Here is a 16,826-nt window from a genome sequence, read left to right as displayed (position 1 = left end):
CGCACAGATTTATCCTTTTTATCGACATTTACGCTATTAGGGAAGCGTATATTTTCCTGAACCGTGGTAACCGTGGCAAGCGATCTTTGATCTTTTTTCACGAAGAAAAATTGTTATCTCGTCCCGTTTAAGATCGGAATCGACCGATCGATCGATTTCGAACTCGAGAATCCTCTCGTAAATTGCCCATTCTTTTTTATTACCTACCTATCACCGGTATTGTCAAAGATGGAAGATAAATGGAATAATCAAAGAACGAACGGATGTTGTTTTTCTACAATTTCTACTTCAAATAATCAAATATCCGGAAGGAAAGAATTTTTACTTGAGATATATATATATATATATGAAATGAGAAACGAAGTTTCCATTGAAGGGAAGAAAATAATGGAACAACTGCAAATTGCTATCTTTTTTTTTTTTCTTCTAAGAGGCAATTAACCCGAAACGAAAACCCATAAAACGTGATCCTCTCGTGAGCGATATACCGTGATACGCGGAAAAGGAAAAATGGTCGGCGTGGCTTGCGAAATTTGAATCTACAACCTTCCACGTACATCCTTCTCTTTCTCTCGGTGTTGTCGCGCTTTCAGCCACGTACGTGGCATTCGGGGAAGGTAGGTAGGATGGAAAGCGGAAACGGGAAAAGGCGGGAGGACGACAATAATTTACCACAAAGGCGAAAGGTGGAGGGTACGGAAAGAAATAAATAACGAAGAGTGGATGAACGCTCGAAGAATCACAACTTGGCTAAAAGGACGCGTTTCCACCAAGTATTTTCCAATTCGAGGAAAAGAGAGGAGATGCGAAGAAAGGGCAGGGATTATACGAATTTTTCCATCGGATTAGCGCCGCGTTTTTTCCTTTCTTGTTAAAAAGAGAAATAACAGAGTTCACTTGCGAGATTTCGCGATATTCGTGAAATTATCAACAATATTGTCGAATCGTGGAAGTAAACAAAATTGTGGATATATAAGCGAGCATCGAACAGCGGAATTTTCGTTCTTCCCAACTTCGTTTCTCTCTCGAAAGTTGAGAGCGTTGAGGATGGAGTATCGATGAACCAAGGGTTTTCCATTCTTTTCGTTTCTTTGCTACTTTAAAAAGTAACGATCGGAAGGTAAGAAATGTTGCCCCGTAAACGGATGGAATGCGAAGCGAACTGGTTGAAGAAACGTCGGCGTGGTTGATTAGTTGTTACGAAGTTGGAAGCGAAAGTTTGCGGAGTCGAGCTAGTTTCTATCTCGGAATCTCGGAAATTAAATAAGTAGAAAAATATGGGTTGAATTACATCTACCTGTCTCGAAGGTATTCGATGTACGTACATCTGCTTTTGACGCGACATCCAATCGTAATTATCTCTTGGTAAATTTTTTTCAAAAGATTGGAAGATTTATTTTCGAATCGACGATTATCGATATTATTATTGAATTGGCGCATAGCCGAGACGAGAAGACCTCGATCCTCGGTTTCCCCGGTTTTTCAATTAAGCCGTCCCCATTTTTGCGTCCCAACTTATGAAGTTGTCGGCTCGGAACGGCCGTTGGAATTACGATAACCGAACTATGGCTAGAGAAGAGAACGAGTGGTTGGAGAAGAAGCAGAGATCGTTCCGCCCGTTTGTACCGGTGTATTGGCTGGAAACTCGTTCGCGGAACGAGTCTCCGCGTCGCCTTAAACTCGAAATATTTGATAGAAAAAGAGCCCTGACTTAGGAAGAAGAATTAATGGCGCGATCCACGTCTCGAGAGTTGATTCCTTTGATCGAGGGCGAAAAACGATTTTTTTTTTTTGGTTTGAGAATAAAAATTGGTTGAAGTTTTTCTCTGTCACTTTTTATGTGCGTATACGTACACGTTGGTTGTCGGGTGTTGGCATAACTCATTGGATCGTTTCGAGGAAAGTGGATTAGACAATATGGCCTTTTAGCGCGAGCAACTCACCACACCAAATTAAACACTGTGGATATCTTCGCTCCGGTTATTAATGGCGCAAGCGTGTTAATTAAACCAAACCGGTATATTAGTCGACCAGTTGTTGGTTCGCACACAAGGGGAGCATGGGCCACTTTGGACGTTACGCTCCATTCTGTCATTTGCAAGATCTCAGAACGCTAATGCGGTTCGAGAATACACGCGTACGAATTACACTCGAAAATATTCAAATTACACGATAATTAAAATTATTCGGGGAAACAAAAAGATCATTCGACCATTTTTTACCATTGTACTCGTAAAACTGAAAAATTTTTAAATACGTCTACCGCATTTGGAATATAGAGGTATAAGTTGAAATGGTTTTTGTTGGTACAATGGGCGTACAATGCATTATTGAACAACTTGGTATAATTAATCACGATGAAACGTTGTTTAAAAAAATATCTCACGATATGATAATTTATTTTAGAATTTATTATCTATTATAAGGAAGGTATGTAAATAAGGTGTTCGATGTATGTACATGGAAAAGAAATAAGAAGAAAAAAGGATATCTCGAAGAAAATATTTCGTTTTACAAAATTTTTAATGTAAATTTAAATTGCATTGGATTAAATGGAATAATTAGTTCGAAAAGAATCGCCCATTGAAAATGAGATTAAACGATGAAAAATATAAGAGTTACTTAAGATAAAAAAAGAAAGAAAGAAAGAAAGAAATTATTAAAAGGTAAATTAAAAATGTGGAATAACGAGAAGTAGAGATGATAGAAAATGGCCATTTTCTCGTCCGCGCAAAAATAATACTACACGTTCTTACGAAGAGATCTAGAAATATTTTTGACTATAACCGCGAGGAAAACTCTCTCTCTCTCTCTCTCTTCTCAGAAAGATTAAATCAACGAGAAGTTTAAAAAGTCTGAGCCGTCACCGAGCTTTCTCCTTTTATCCGAATGAATTTCAGATGAATTTTCTACAAATGTGGTCGGTCAACTTTCGGGACGGACAGCGCGTGAAAGATTTACGACGCGATGGTTGGCAATAAAACGTCGCTTTACCGCGCTTCGTCGCTGTAACACGCCAATCCCGCGTAACGAAAATAAAAAAAAAAAGAAAGTCGCATTCACCCTCCCCCTCGGCTAACATAATTTAGAGCGAGTTCGGACCGGGAAAAAGCGGTTGCAAATCCGACGAGGTGATTGCGAATATTTTTATAACGAGCCCCTACGAATTCGAATTGATGAGCTGAAAATTTGCTGCGCGGTGAAAATTCAGGGAACGCGGTTGAGATACAATTTTTTTTCCAGAGAGGGAAAGGGGGAGATGTTGCGATCAAGCGGGAGAAATTAGGTTCGAGAAAGTAGTTGAAATACGTGAGAACGAATTCGCGAATTTACCAATTCCTGGAATTAATTTTGCAGAGGTTGCAGCCAATTGACGGGTTAACTCGTAATTGTCCGATATCGATAATACCCGGGAGAGGAAAATTTTCGACTATCGACGATCCGAAGAATTTTGAGGATGCGCCGAATCATGGATAATTGGAGAACGATATTATCCACGACAGCCACGGATCGATCAATCGGTCAGGGAGGCGCGTGTCGATGATCGAGCATTAATTAGAAACCCGTATAATCGCAGGTTTAAGGGTGGAACCCTGTGGGTGTAGGTTCGTACGCGTACGCGTCGATGCGGCGTCGAATCGGCCACGCCGATGGTGAAAATAGATTTCTCTATTAAATCGTTCGCCACGCTCGTCACGCGTCCTGCAAAACTGCCTGGAACAAGTTCGCGCGATCGATTTTCCCCGCTTCGATTTCGCCTTTTTTTTCTTTTTCCCTCTACCAACCCTTTCCTACCAACTAATTTAACAATTTTCTAAAAATTCGTTAGAAATTTACGCTACGAGTTTCTTATTTTTTTGTTCAAGATTATATTATTTTTTCCTTTTTTCTTTTTTTTTTCTTTTTTTGTAGAAACGAAAAATCGGATGAAAAGATTTGCGACGAGTACGTAGAGTAGCAGCAGGGAGGAGAAGGGATAATTTGACTTTACGAGGAGGACTGCATCCAGACTCGCGAGACATTAGTAAAGTGGAAAGTTGGGGAAACTTTAATCGGTATCGATTGGGAAACCGGAATATCTATCCAGTGCGAGTATATGCGGTGGGTTAATGGGATGAAACGACAATTATCATCTCTGTAGCTGACTACAGACTTTGAAAATATTCTAATGTTTCCAGTACTTATAGAACGAAAATATTCTTTGGACGAAATGGATGAAATTGATAAGATTATACCGCATTTGTCGCTTTGAGATATTAACGGTCATGTAATGGCGTGAAACGAAGTTTTAAAGCGGAGCCAACGTCCGTTAAAATGTACGGTGCACGTGTACAGGAAGAAAAGGGGGATTCCCGCGATAAGTAGATCCTCGAAACGATTTATACGATAGATATTTTACTTTATATCGTTTAAATTAAATTTCCACGGGGGATTTTGAGAGGGAAACGTTGCACGCTGGAATTCTTGATTCGCTGACATCGGTTTTATTCCGTAATAAATAACCGAGGGGGATTTTGGAAAAATTGGTTCGCGTCCAAATCGACTTTTGCTAGACGATATAAAATATCGATACATAATTCACTCCCTCTTTTACTCTCTCTCTCTACAGAATTTTCTCGAACGCGTTAAAAAGCTTCGTTTCACCTTTGATCACGGTCGCGTTTCGGGAAAATCGGATCGTTGTTTCGATTGGAGATCGAAATATATCGCGATAAGAAAGATCCTTCCCTCTTGAGTGAAGAGGGGGGAATGGAACGCGGCGCGTCACGGCGACGAGATTCACGACGTATGGGAACGGCTTTAAACGGAGCAGGACGGTAGGGAAATGTGAAAAAGAAAGGTGGAGGAAAGGAAGACGTTGATGAGATACAGGTGGAGGGAGGCTAGTTGGAGTCGTGAAACGTAAGATGGAGCGCGTGATGGAAACGGAAGGGATGCGAGTGGCAGCGAGGAAGGCTGCATCGCGTCTAAATCATACGTCACGGTCTGGAAATACGCGTATCAGGAAACGTAAACTTGATTCCCGGTAATGCTTCCGGCGCTACGAGTTAACCTCGCCAAACACGCGTAACCAATATCCGCTCTCTCGCATCATCGCGCGTCCATCATTCACGAGGAAATCTCGTATGGACCGCCGATACGAAATCTCTTCTCCCCGATACGAAAAGATGTAATTTTCGATGGACGCGAGATTATTGTATCCAATTCCCTCTGTTTCCATCTTTTTCAACCAGTTAGTCGTAAATTGGTTGGAAAAGTCGACGAAAATTTAATATCTCGTACTTTATCGGTCTCTCCCTTCGAGTTAATCGGAAACACTCCGCAAAAATTTGGTATTATGGTATTCTTCCGTTCTCTATATAGCCTCTAAACGCGTCTTTTATCGGAAGAAGGTGAAAAACAGTTTTCAATCAGCTAAATCCAAACGTTTGATACTTGAACAACGTGGAGGGAGAATGATACGCTTTCCGCATCCGAGCGAACAACGTCGTTTTGTATCGCTACTGATTTGCCACGAGGTTGACGAGAGTTTTCCTCTCGTTTTTTTTCCCTCTCCCAACGCATCGTTGTATCGTTTCGTGGATCGGATCGTGGTCAATTGGCGCGTGTTTACGATACGTGGAACCGAATATATGTTTATTTGATATAGGCTGGCGAGGATGAACGGTTGGATGGAGCGTGCAATTTTGTTCCACCGATATTCGATATTTACTAACCGAATAGAAAATTTAACGGCCGATTTTCCCGTGCAACTCGAATTCAAAATCGATTGGGCCGCGGCTAAGGAACGATTAACGATCGAATTAGATCGATATTTATCGCGAGCCTCGGTATTTCGAATCGTTTTGTTGAAAACTTAAAAAGAGAATTTCTTTTTTTTTTTTTCGAATGGCGAAACATCCTACAATTTTTAGCAACGGAGAAACGAATGCTTATCCGAACGAGCGCACGGTATACTTTTTACAGTTAGACGTTGTAACAAGCTTCTCCTCGCAATTTATTTTATGAGAAAGTTTTCGCGAAACTAGCGGCCAAGCAGACGTGTATTTTTTTTTTTTTCCCCCCGATGAGATTTTTCTACGCGTGAAAACTTTCTAGATGCGTTAATAAAAAAGCCTGGACGACAAAGAAGCAGATGAAAAATTCATTTTCATAATACTTGTACGAACTGTATCCCATCTTTAAAAAAAAACTTTGCACTTTTGTTTTTTTCGCAACTGTTCCTCGTAACGCATATTTAGAGCATATTTGAGATGCAAAGGGGAGAAATATATATATATAAATGTAATAAAATAAAACACGAGTAAAATTTTCGAAATACAATAATAACGCCTTACCTTTTCCTCGCGAATTTCGATAGTTTCCGACTCGACGAGGCTCAAGAGTGTTTTCAACTATCAACCCTCTAAACAGATACGAATGATACGAGTGAGATCAGCTTCCAAACTATTGTATATCCAAAGTCTTCAACGCGCAGACACACACTCACTTTTCCCCCTACTAATATTTTGCTACAATATTTCGTTTAAAAATTCAGTATTGAAAAGTATCGAGGATTGTGGAACAGGACGGCTCGTAATTTCCATCATAAATGGAAAAGAAGAGAAATGGGATTGATATAATATAAATTTGAAGGGAGAAAAAAGGCGTAATTTAGCAAGTTAATTTAGCGGAATCGCGGTAAATAAAGACGATCGTTTTAAAGTGTTAATATATTTGGAGAAATTTTACTAGGGCAAGAAGATAAAATTGCGCGCACATGTGTGGAGGGGAATTAAGGTTGGAACGATACGGGACGCGTTAACGAGCGGAACAACGACGGCGGTGCTTTCGAAACGGAAGGCAAAGCACGACTGACTCGTTCCGAACAAAGTACAAAGTCGTCTCCGAGGTCAGGTATAACGAAAATGTCTGCCCCACTCTATTCCCCTTCCCTCTCCCAGTGTCATCCCTCGCGTAAATAGGGGGATGTTGGTCCCCTGCGATCAAACGATATCCACTTATAAAACAAGTTTACGGAATTCGGTAAGTCGGAAGATTATGAAACTTTGCGATTGAACAGGCGTAAATCGTCGGCGAACGCAAATTTACTTTTCGTCGCTGCCATATTTCGCTCGAGCAAGGCGAAATCGATTCCCTCCAACTTTCTCCATCTTTTTCCTCCATTCGTCCACCTAATTTTTATTATCTACAAATATTTATCGATCCAACCGTGTATCGTGGAACGAACCATTTTCCCTCCTTCTATTTATCTTCAAAATCTGGATTTTGAAAGCAAATTGGTCGAAAGCTAAGCTTCGAATTATCGTCGGAGTTGTTTTGCTCCGGAACGCTTCGCCCGTTGAAGACGAGTTTAACTCGCGGTCTGTTCGAACGCGTATTAATTAACGTCGAAGAGATTTTCTTTCTTTTTCGAGGAAGAAAGAAGTTTCTTTATTGCGACCCGTGGAAAATTATTTTATCTCGCGACGATTAAATTAGATTTTATTTTCGCTCGTGAAATGACATTTTTTTTTTTTTTATATCACCACGTATGTCGCGGTGATATAACGATTTAAAAAGTTAACGCTTTCGCTGCCCTTTGCGTCCATCCGTGAGCCACGTTCCCGTGTTTGAAATTAAAAATGTATCGAACAATTCTCGACGAGCATCCATTTTTTAGCGTAACGCGTTTACTTTTGACGCGTGTCGGTAAATGAAACGTAAGTCGAAGAGAGTTTTCCTATATAAAAATTCAAATTTCAAAAATTCCACGTTCGTTCTAAAAATTTTCTGGAGTAGAAAAAAAATTGAATGCGAAGCGTAGATGGAAGATAACCGGCGTCTTACGTCGCGTTTGGGGACAATTGAAAAGAACGAACAACGAGAGCGGAACGTTTCGATTTGTTTTATCGGCAATTAATCGCGTTATCGACAATTACTACCGCTAGTTGTCGATAAATTTACCGTTAACACTGCTGGTCGATAAAGCGATGGCCATTGCTAATATAATTACTAATCATCGGGATATCCATGAACATTAACACTGGCGTCGCTGTATTCGAGAAATGATCAATTATATCACGCGACAGGATACTCGATTTACCCAAGGAACGCCGATCGTTCCATTTGGGCGTAATTGGACGAACGAACGATCGATCTTTTCCCATAATTATTTCCATGCTGATTATTTCGAAGCTCGATAGATTCGAAAGATCGAATTGGAAAAAAAAGAAACAAATATCTCGAGATGCTCGTTATCCTCGTTTCGAAGGAAAAAACCATCTCGCGAATACTCGTTATAATTTCCTTTCCTCGCGACGCGAAGGTATTCGCCACGAGATAGATGGAAGCGACGCGAGGCCGTGAGAGGTTGGAAATGGTTCAATAACGTACGTTATCGGCGCGCTACTCTCCACTGCCAAACGCGCGCACAGCAGCAACATTTCTGGCCCGATACGATACGCGTATCTCGCATTCTTCGACTTTACGAGGACGATAATTCACAAGTTGTCCCGATAATAGATTATATTTCTCGTCGTCAGATCTCGATCGGTTCGATGCCTACGTAAAATTTTCAAGAGCAGGAACGAATACTCGCGCGAAATTGTATGCGCGACGTCATCCACGAATAACTCTAGAATCTCTCGAGGCGTTAACTTCGTAATTTTGTTTTTCTGCTCGCCATACTTTGTCAGGCTAAGAATGGGATTCCGTAGGAATATCACAGACGACTTTTCGATTCTTCGAATTCTCTTTTTTTCGTATCTCGATAAAATGTGCACGTAAAACCTGGTTCCGTTTTGATTTTCCTCGACGTGCGATCACATTTATCGGAGAAATTTTGCTGAATTAGTTTCACGGACAAGGATTCGCCAAAGAGAAAGAGAGAGAGAGAGAGAGGAAGAGACGGTTTAATCAGAACGTAGAACGTAGAAACGTGAGCGGAATCATCCGGTTCTTGCATTCCGTCGATTTCATAGTCGAGTAAATAATTTCCTTGGCCCCTCTCGATCTTGTCCGAACTCGAATTGTCCGAATCGATCGAGCGTGCAAAATTGTAGACTGCCCCTTTTTAGGGAGGTCAAAGTGCTTTGGTCGAAATGAGAAAAAATGTTATCGATTTCGGATTCGCGCGATGGACGACAGAGTTCGATGTTTGAGCATGGAAATTTTCGATCGGGGGAACCGAACGTGCCCGTATATAACGTATTCGGAATTGGATTATTCGGTCGCCGGTATCGTTAAATACTTAACATGTTGAACGCGTTCGTATTTGAATAATATACCGTTTAATTTATTATCGGTCACGCGTCGTCGTCGTTTGATTATGTACGTTCGATGCGATCTATATCTACATTCGTAATCATAATTAATTTGATTAATTTCAATACGTAACTTGTGTGATCGATCGCGTTAACCGACGCGTGATTTATTCTTTTCTATCGTTGCTTCTTATCTATAATAAAGAAGATAGAGATGGAGAAGGAGAAAGGGAGGAGATGTTTGGGACGTTTCGACGAAACGACGGTGAATGGAGCAACGAGATAAGGCTGCGAGATATACGCGCGTCCTCTTATGGCAGGTTGTGGAGTCGAGGGAGGAGGAGGAGGAACGATCGGAAAGATAAATACTGGGAGCGTGGCGAACTATGCGAAAGTTGGCCCTGCCGGCACACCGCGTGTCCCGATTGCATTTAGAGTTGGCGAGGCCGGCCGGATAAGCCGTTTCGGAACAAATTAATCAAGACTATCGCGGTGAAAGCACGGGGACTTGCGAGTTTCGGGACTGGAAAGTAACTTCCCATCGGATTAAAGTAGCCTGTAACCGAGTTCGAAAATTGGCCGGGGAAAGCGCAAGTTTAATTAAGAAGAAGAGGACGCGAACGTGTTTAGATGAAATCGTAAATCGGATCATCGGGTAACAGGCTTTATTCTCGATCGATTTTTCCCCCTCGTCTGTGCACGTGAATCGGTCGAATCGAAAGATCATTCGAGGATCGTCGCGTTTGCGTTTCGACCGTACGCGGAATATCTCGATCAGAATTTTTCTTTGAATTTCCGGTATAAAGTCACCTGTTGAAACGATAAGTCGTTACCTATAATTATCCACTGAAATTTGTCGCGTTTAATCGTGTCCGTATTTTCTTTTCTTTCTTTTCCGTTCTTCCTCTCCGATCCCTCGATCCCTTCGATGATCGATAATTCGTTTTATGGAATATCGTTTAACCGAATAATGAATTTTCATCGAGCGCGGCTAATTTTCACACTCGTGCAATTTTTATTTCGGTTTAAATTAAATACGAACAGGATAAAATATGGTATCGAGACTTGGATAAAACCGCGAAGCGTTAATTGATGACCACACATTCTGCAATCTAGTTTCCAATTCTTTTTTCAATTTTTTTTTTTTTTTACATCCACTCGGACTTCGGCACAGCGTTGATTTAACGAGAGGGTTGTTCAACAATCTGGTTTCCTGCCATTGTAAACTCGCGCTGTTACACAAATGCCGTTATTTACAAATGCGCAAAATCATTTTATACGTGTGTATTTCTAGATACATCGTTCAAATTTTTTTTTTTTTTTCTTTAATAATTTACCTCGCGCAAATATTTTAACTCGAAGTAAACGAATCGATCGCTCGAACAATTGTTTTTCACGATTCGCTGGGCAAAATTGGAAAGAATCGATCGAAGATGATAATTCTGTTCGAGCTCCTTTCTCTTTATCTCATCAAAGCTACTGAATTCTGTTCGAAGAAAGAAGGGGGAGGAAGGAAAGAAAAAAGAAACGTCATATTTTTTTGATCTCGGAGATTATATTTCACAGCTACGATGACGCGTATCCATTAATCTTGGCAAACTTGTTTCCAACCTGGTAACTTTTCGTAGATGGAACGTTATCTTGGATGAAACGTTACTGGAGAGTGTCCAAAAGTCCGATCCTCCCCAACCGCTCTATCAACGAACGAACGAACGTTTATTTCGTAGCATGCGCGAACGAAACGTGCGAATTTCCGTAATAAAAAGGGCGCTCTTTAAAGATACTCGCGACCACCAATAATTTTGCGGTATCAAGCGTAGGCGAGCGTTTCTCGAATTCCGATTTCGCCCTTTCATATATCAAACGTGCAAATATATATATATGTATGAAATAGAGATCTCTATTCGATACATTAATAAATATTCGCTATTCGTATGATGGCGCGCTCGATCGATGCAAACGACCAAACACGTAACGCGCATTCCACGCACGATGAATAATCACCGATACGTTTTTGCTCGAGCAAGAATCTTCGTTCGAGAGAAGAGATATTTTCACGTTATTTGCCAACGTCGAATACCTCATCGTCGCGAGAAAAGTTTGGAAAGGTGAGAAGAGAGAGAGAGAGAGAGAGAGAGGAAGAGAAAAAAAGGAGGAGTGGCGGAAGAAGCGCTAACGTGACTACTCGAAAAGGCAGTGCATAACTGGCAAAGCGTCTTGAGATTATGCCTAGACATGATCCCATATAGATCGCCACCAGAGTCTATGCAAATCCCCGTGGCAAACTGCTCGGCATTTGCATAAGCTCGCAGATAAGGGCGCGTTAGAAGTATGCCCTTCGTTCGAATTCGTTTTTCCCGCGACACCTTTCCCCCGACCCGAATCGATCTCGTCCCCGAAAAGGTATCCACTTTGCTTGCGTCCTTCTCTTCCGTACGTGTGTAACGTTGGGGAAAAAAAAGAAGAGGAAAAGAGACGCCCCTTATCGAGAGGAGAGCACAATACGCTGCCAAAAGTTTTCGAGTTGAAAGTTCTTTTCTCTTTTTGCCAAAACTTGAATACCGTGAGAAACGTGTTTAACGTCTCGTCTTTGCAAGTGAAATTTCCTCGATTCCTCGATGATGGAACAAAGTAATTATTAGTAATTTCGAATAAAAATATAGTCGAAACGATCGCATTTAACGGAAAAAATATATTTATAAAGGATTTTCTTCCTCCTCTTCCATTTCCCACCGGTTAGAAAAGTTGGAAAGAAAATAACAAATAACTCGGAGACACGAAAGAGATATCATTATCGACGGGTGTATTGTATTATAAATTTTGAATTTCGCGTATTAAGGGAATACGTAGACGGAGGATGGTAAAAATAGAATAAAAAAAATTTGTCCAATTGATTTTCGTCAAAGAGATCAACACTCGTGGACGATTATTTACGAGTTTCTCCGCCAAGGGGAGGACCGACCCGCTTCCGTCTTCCGTCTGGCGTCTTATTCAGCGAGAGTCGTTTAGATTTCCTCGGGTTGAAAAGACCGACCTCGTAGCCCGTACATTAACCCAACCCTCTTCCTTCCTGCCTCTCCTTGTAACCACCCGCGACGTATCCAGGCCAGGAACCAAATGCGCCAAATTAAATGCATCCCCCCCTCTCTCTCTGTATTCGTGTGTGCACGTGTGACGCGGTAGCGAGCACGAATCGGCCGGCAGCGGGCCATCATCCTCGTGTTTCTAACCGTGTTGCAGACAAAAGGATAGAGGGCTCGCCTACGCGAACGGGAAAGCTCGTTCAAAAAGCGAAATAACTTGCGATCGTTTCCATCCAACGACGAGCGTGGCAAACGAAACGATCTCGATTGGAAATTTTCGCTCGCGATTTTCCACCCCTCGGGAAAATGAAAATGAGTGAATAATTTTGGAAAGAGAACTGGAATGAGATAAAAGTTTGATAAAATTTGAAAAATTGAAATTGAAAGTCGATTAAAGTTGGACAGGATCGATCGATCGATCGTAATCAGGCTGGTTGAAATATAGTTTGGAAGGATCGTAAGAAAAATCAGAATGGAAGGTGTTGGGGAGAAGGCGAAAAACTTTGAATGGGGGTAGTAAGGGATGCGTATACCGGAATATTATAAACCGGTGAGGACGAGATAAAAGGGAAAACGGGTAGGGAAATCCGCGGAAGGGTGAAAGAATGGTGGAGTGGGAGGAAAAAGTGGAAGCGTAAAAAAGTGAGAGAGCGCGAAGGAAAAAGAAGGAAAATACGAGAGAAAGGATAGATAAAAAACGTAAGAATAAAGAAAACAGCGTAAGAATAAAGAAAACCTCGGAGCTCGGATGTGTATCGTGAAAATAATGGAAAATTATTCGAGAAGGATCTCGAATGAAAAATTTAAAAGGATTTCTCACGCGAACGAAACGAACACGGACAAAATATTATCGATATTTTCCTAAATATAACGTCGTCGAGCTATTCGATCGCAAAGATTAGATCTTCCGCTATTTGATACTTATCGATATATGCGAAACGTATTGGTACGTCTTTTTCTTTTTCTTTTTTTTTCTGAAAATAAAAATTGGTCGATGCTAATTAAAGATTAAACTGCAACAATTTGGTCTCGAGTTAAACGCTCCATAATCCTGGATAACTTTCAGCTTAATCTTCGGCGTAATCTTTAGATTTACATAACCGATTGTTAAACGTTCGTCGTCTAATCTGCGGATTAATGTTTTCGTAGCGCGGAAGAAACGAAACGAGGGGAAGGGGGGAAAAAGGAAAGAAAGAAAGAAAGAGAAGAAACAAAAGAGAACCATATCTTCTTTTTTCTCTCTCCCTTTTTTCCCCTCTATTTTTTTACGCCATTCTTCACGCCGAGGAGTCTAGATTCGCGATTAAACGGTATTTCGTAATTTACCAGGGAACTGGGAAACGCGAAAATTGGTTTAGCCGGTTTCAAGCGTTGCGCGATGATTTTTCCGTGAGCGTACGTACTCGGCGTGAAACCGAGATCGTTTCGTGAAATAAAAGTACATTTCGTAGCCGTGAAATTAACACGTTTAAGTTTCTTTCGGTTGCGTGAGAAGTTCAAGGGCTGTTTAACCGCGTTCCCGGATGTCGGTTAATTGTAAACGAAAAATGGTTCGGGAAACGCGTGGATTTCTCTCCCCGTTGCAGTTTGAAATTGGCCAAATTGCTCGAGATTTTTACTTAAAGGAAACTTAAAGTGAACCTTGAATCTTTATTCGAAGGAAAAATCGTAAAAAATGGAATGTTTTTATTTTTTGAACGCGAACATATTTGAATTCGTAGTGCGATAGTTTGTTTTTGAATTGATAACATAGTTCATCAATTCGTTATATTCCAGTTCGTGTTTCTGGTTTATCAATTTCTGAGTTATACCAGTTGCGCTGGTATACCAGTTTTCAGTTTATTTGCATCCATACTTGATCGGTTTATATACTTAGACGGCTGGTTACGATTTATCGGTTTAGATTCAATTGATTTAAATATTCTACTGGAATATTCGGCTTATCACTTTGTAAATTACTGTTGTTCCATTTAATCTGTAATTGGATTACAGATCTGTTGACTCACGATCTGTTATTTATTATTATCGTAGTTTGGAACGTTACCTCATAATATAATGATATTGTAAAGTATATATGTTTCCAATTTCGAGAATTGTAAATTGTTATTATCGATCGGCGACACGTTGATAAATCGATCATTCGTTTCTCTTCCCTTAACGTAATAACGTCACGTTTACAGATTTCCTTTGTCAAAACTGTTTCTTAAAAGCCCGAAGAAAGAAGATATACTCGAAGTACGCGTGATCGAGAGAGAATGGAGAATCGATTAGAAAATGGAGACGAGATAGCTCGAATTCGAATCACGATTGTATGGGTAAACTTAAACCTATCCCTCCTTTTCCTGCAGGATGCGAGATAAAAGTGTTCGCAATGTCTTTTTTTATTCCCCATAAGATCCGTCCGTGTACTCCAATGGAATACACCGAATGGAGGAAAACTGAAAATGCACGCATTCCCCGTGCCATCCTCGCGGAAACAATCGCATTATTTCGCATTTTCGATCGAGAAACTACCGCTCTCGTCGTCTACCACGGATACGGAACGCGTATTTTGAAATTATCGATATTATCGTTCGAATGAATTTTTTTCAAGCGACGGATTCTTCGTAAAATACAATCGAAAAAAAAGGAAGAAAGGGAAAAGGCGAGAAAGAAATTTTCAACTTTCACGATTTGGATTACGATCTGAATTAGAGTACACGAATGTAGCATCGATCGTAGGGAATCGTGTCTCCAGCCGGAAACGTTTCTCAAACGTCTATTCACCGAACGCGACGTGGATTCGATTAACAATGAGAAAAACGAGGCCTAGGATACGATGTCACTTTGTAATTACGTTGACAAAGCATCCCCACGTCAACGTAGCTAAATATCGAGGGAACGGGAAACGCGTTTCATTTCACGTTGAATAATTTTAGATACGATATCGCATCTTTACACAACTTCTTTCTTGCAAAAGGTTAATTTAATTTGCCTTGCGTTTCCAACGCGACACGCCATTCGTAAAAATTATTTTACACGATACACGCGTGAATAAAGAGATCAATTTTCGCCCAAGATCGTTATTGAAATAAAAGCTTCTCAATATTTTTAAACTAGCTAGCCAAAGTCACTTTTATCGTTATTTCTATCCGTAAACCGCTTTTTCCCGCCGCGAATCAAAGAAGCGGAGATTTTCGTCGCGTGCCAATGAAAGGCAAATGCGCGAGGCGCAAATCCGCTTTTCCTCGAAAGAACAGAAAAAAAAAGAAAAAGAAAAGAAAAAAAGAAAGATTCCTTGCGAGAAGTTTTAACGGTGTGTCTGCCGTTAGAGAAAAATAAATAATCTTAATTGTGGTCGAACGCGGCGCGATAAGAAAGAGAAAAAATAAAAGCGACGAAACAAGAGGAAGGTTTTTACGAAGCCTTCTCTCCCTGCTTCTTTCTCTTTCCCCGATCGTCAACTTTTCGGTCGCGACAACTAAGTATTACCTTTAAGATTACATGAAAAGTTTCGTTTCTAAAATTGATCTCGGCGAGGAAATGGAAGAGGATTGAACGATAGAACGATAGTTTTCTTTAATAGAAAAGAAAAGAAGAGAGAGAGCGAAAACATTAGAAACGGATGGAATCGTTTGATCGCACAGAATGAAGTAATAGATAGGGATGAAAAAGAGAGAGCGAAACGAATCTTTTCCAACGTTTCGCGAAGACAGCTTGGAATCTCTCTCTCTCTCTCTCTATAAACGTCCATGGTAACGGTCGAACTGGACTGAATGGTCCTCAGGGACAGGTTCGAGGGTTAAAAAGAGCCGGCACTCCAATTATTCCGTGGAATTCTCGAATCCCACGGTCACTTCCGCCGCGCCTCTTTCCGTAATGCTTGTTGCCGGCTTGGCCGAACGTTTAATTAAAGCAAATTCAATTAAAACGGAATATTAAAAATTCGCTCGAAATCTTAATTAACCCTAAAGCGCACTCCATTCGTTTCAGAGACGAAACGCCTCTTACCATCTACATCCCGCATATCGTTCGTTAATAGATCTCACCGCCGGTTACACTTTCCCTTCCAACCAACTTTTCATCTTGGATTCTTGGATTCGTTCCTAAATATCCACTCGATTTCCACGAGATCGTCTCACTTTTCGACTCGTCCCCCTCCTTTTCTTTTTTATTCTCCTTTCCATAGACCCATGTCGCATTTGAGTTTGACATTAACCCTCATGCGGGCGGTGTCGCTGACCCGAAAAATCACGATACCCTTCGTCGACACCATTAACCGCTCGAAAATTATAATAATACGCGTGTACGAACAGAAAATCAATCTGGAAGAATCCTGTTTTTAAAAAGCATTCGAATTTCTTACGGGTAAATTGCTCGTTTCGCGACATTACTCGGTGGAAAGATTAAATTATTCTTTATTTAGAAGGGAAAAGAAGCTATCGGTCGTAAAGCTACTCGTAATTATTAGGGGAAAAAGAGAATAAATCACTTTTCTCATCGTCGGCACGAGTTGTTC

General features: G+C 40.8%; 2 protein-coding genes across 4 annotated transcripts in view; one reads left to right on the top strand and one right to left on the bottom strand.

Moving 5' to 3' along the window:
• Positions 1-16,826, top strand: part of LOC108000569 (protein kinase shaggy-like) — a 153,923-nt gene that overhangs the window by 21,267 nt on the left and 115,830 nt on the right. The gene's annotated exons all lie outside the window — the stretch shown is intronic.
• LOC108000555 (connectin) overlaps positions 1-16,826 on the bottom strand; it is a 171,695-nt gene that overhangs the window by 82,876 nt on the left and 71,993 nt on the right. Inside the window, exon 1 of one of the 2 annotated variants that reach the window (XM_017060956.3) lies at positions 6,339-6,856. The exons of the other annotated variant lie outside the window; for it this stretch is intronic. The gene's annotated coding sequence lies outside the window, so the exon portion shown is untranslated. Of the gene's footprint in view, positions 1-6,338; positions 6,857-16,826 lie in introns of those variants that run through there. 2 annotated transcript variants of the gene reach the window in all.

Source organism: Apis cerana, linkage group LG9, assembly GCF_029169275.1.
Source record: "Apis cerana isolate GH-2021 linkage group LG9, AcerK_1.0, whole genome shotgun sequence".
NCBI lineage: Eukaryota > Metazoa > Arthropoda > Insecta > Hymenoptera > Apidae > Apis > Apis cerana.
This window is presented reverse-complemented; position numbering and strand designations above follow the sequence as displayed.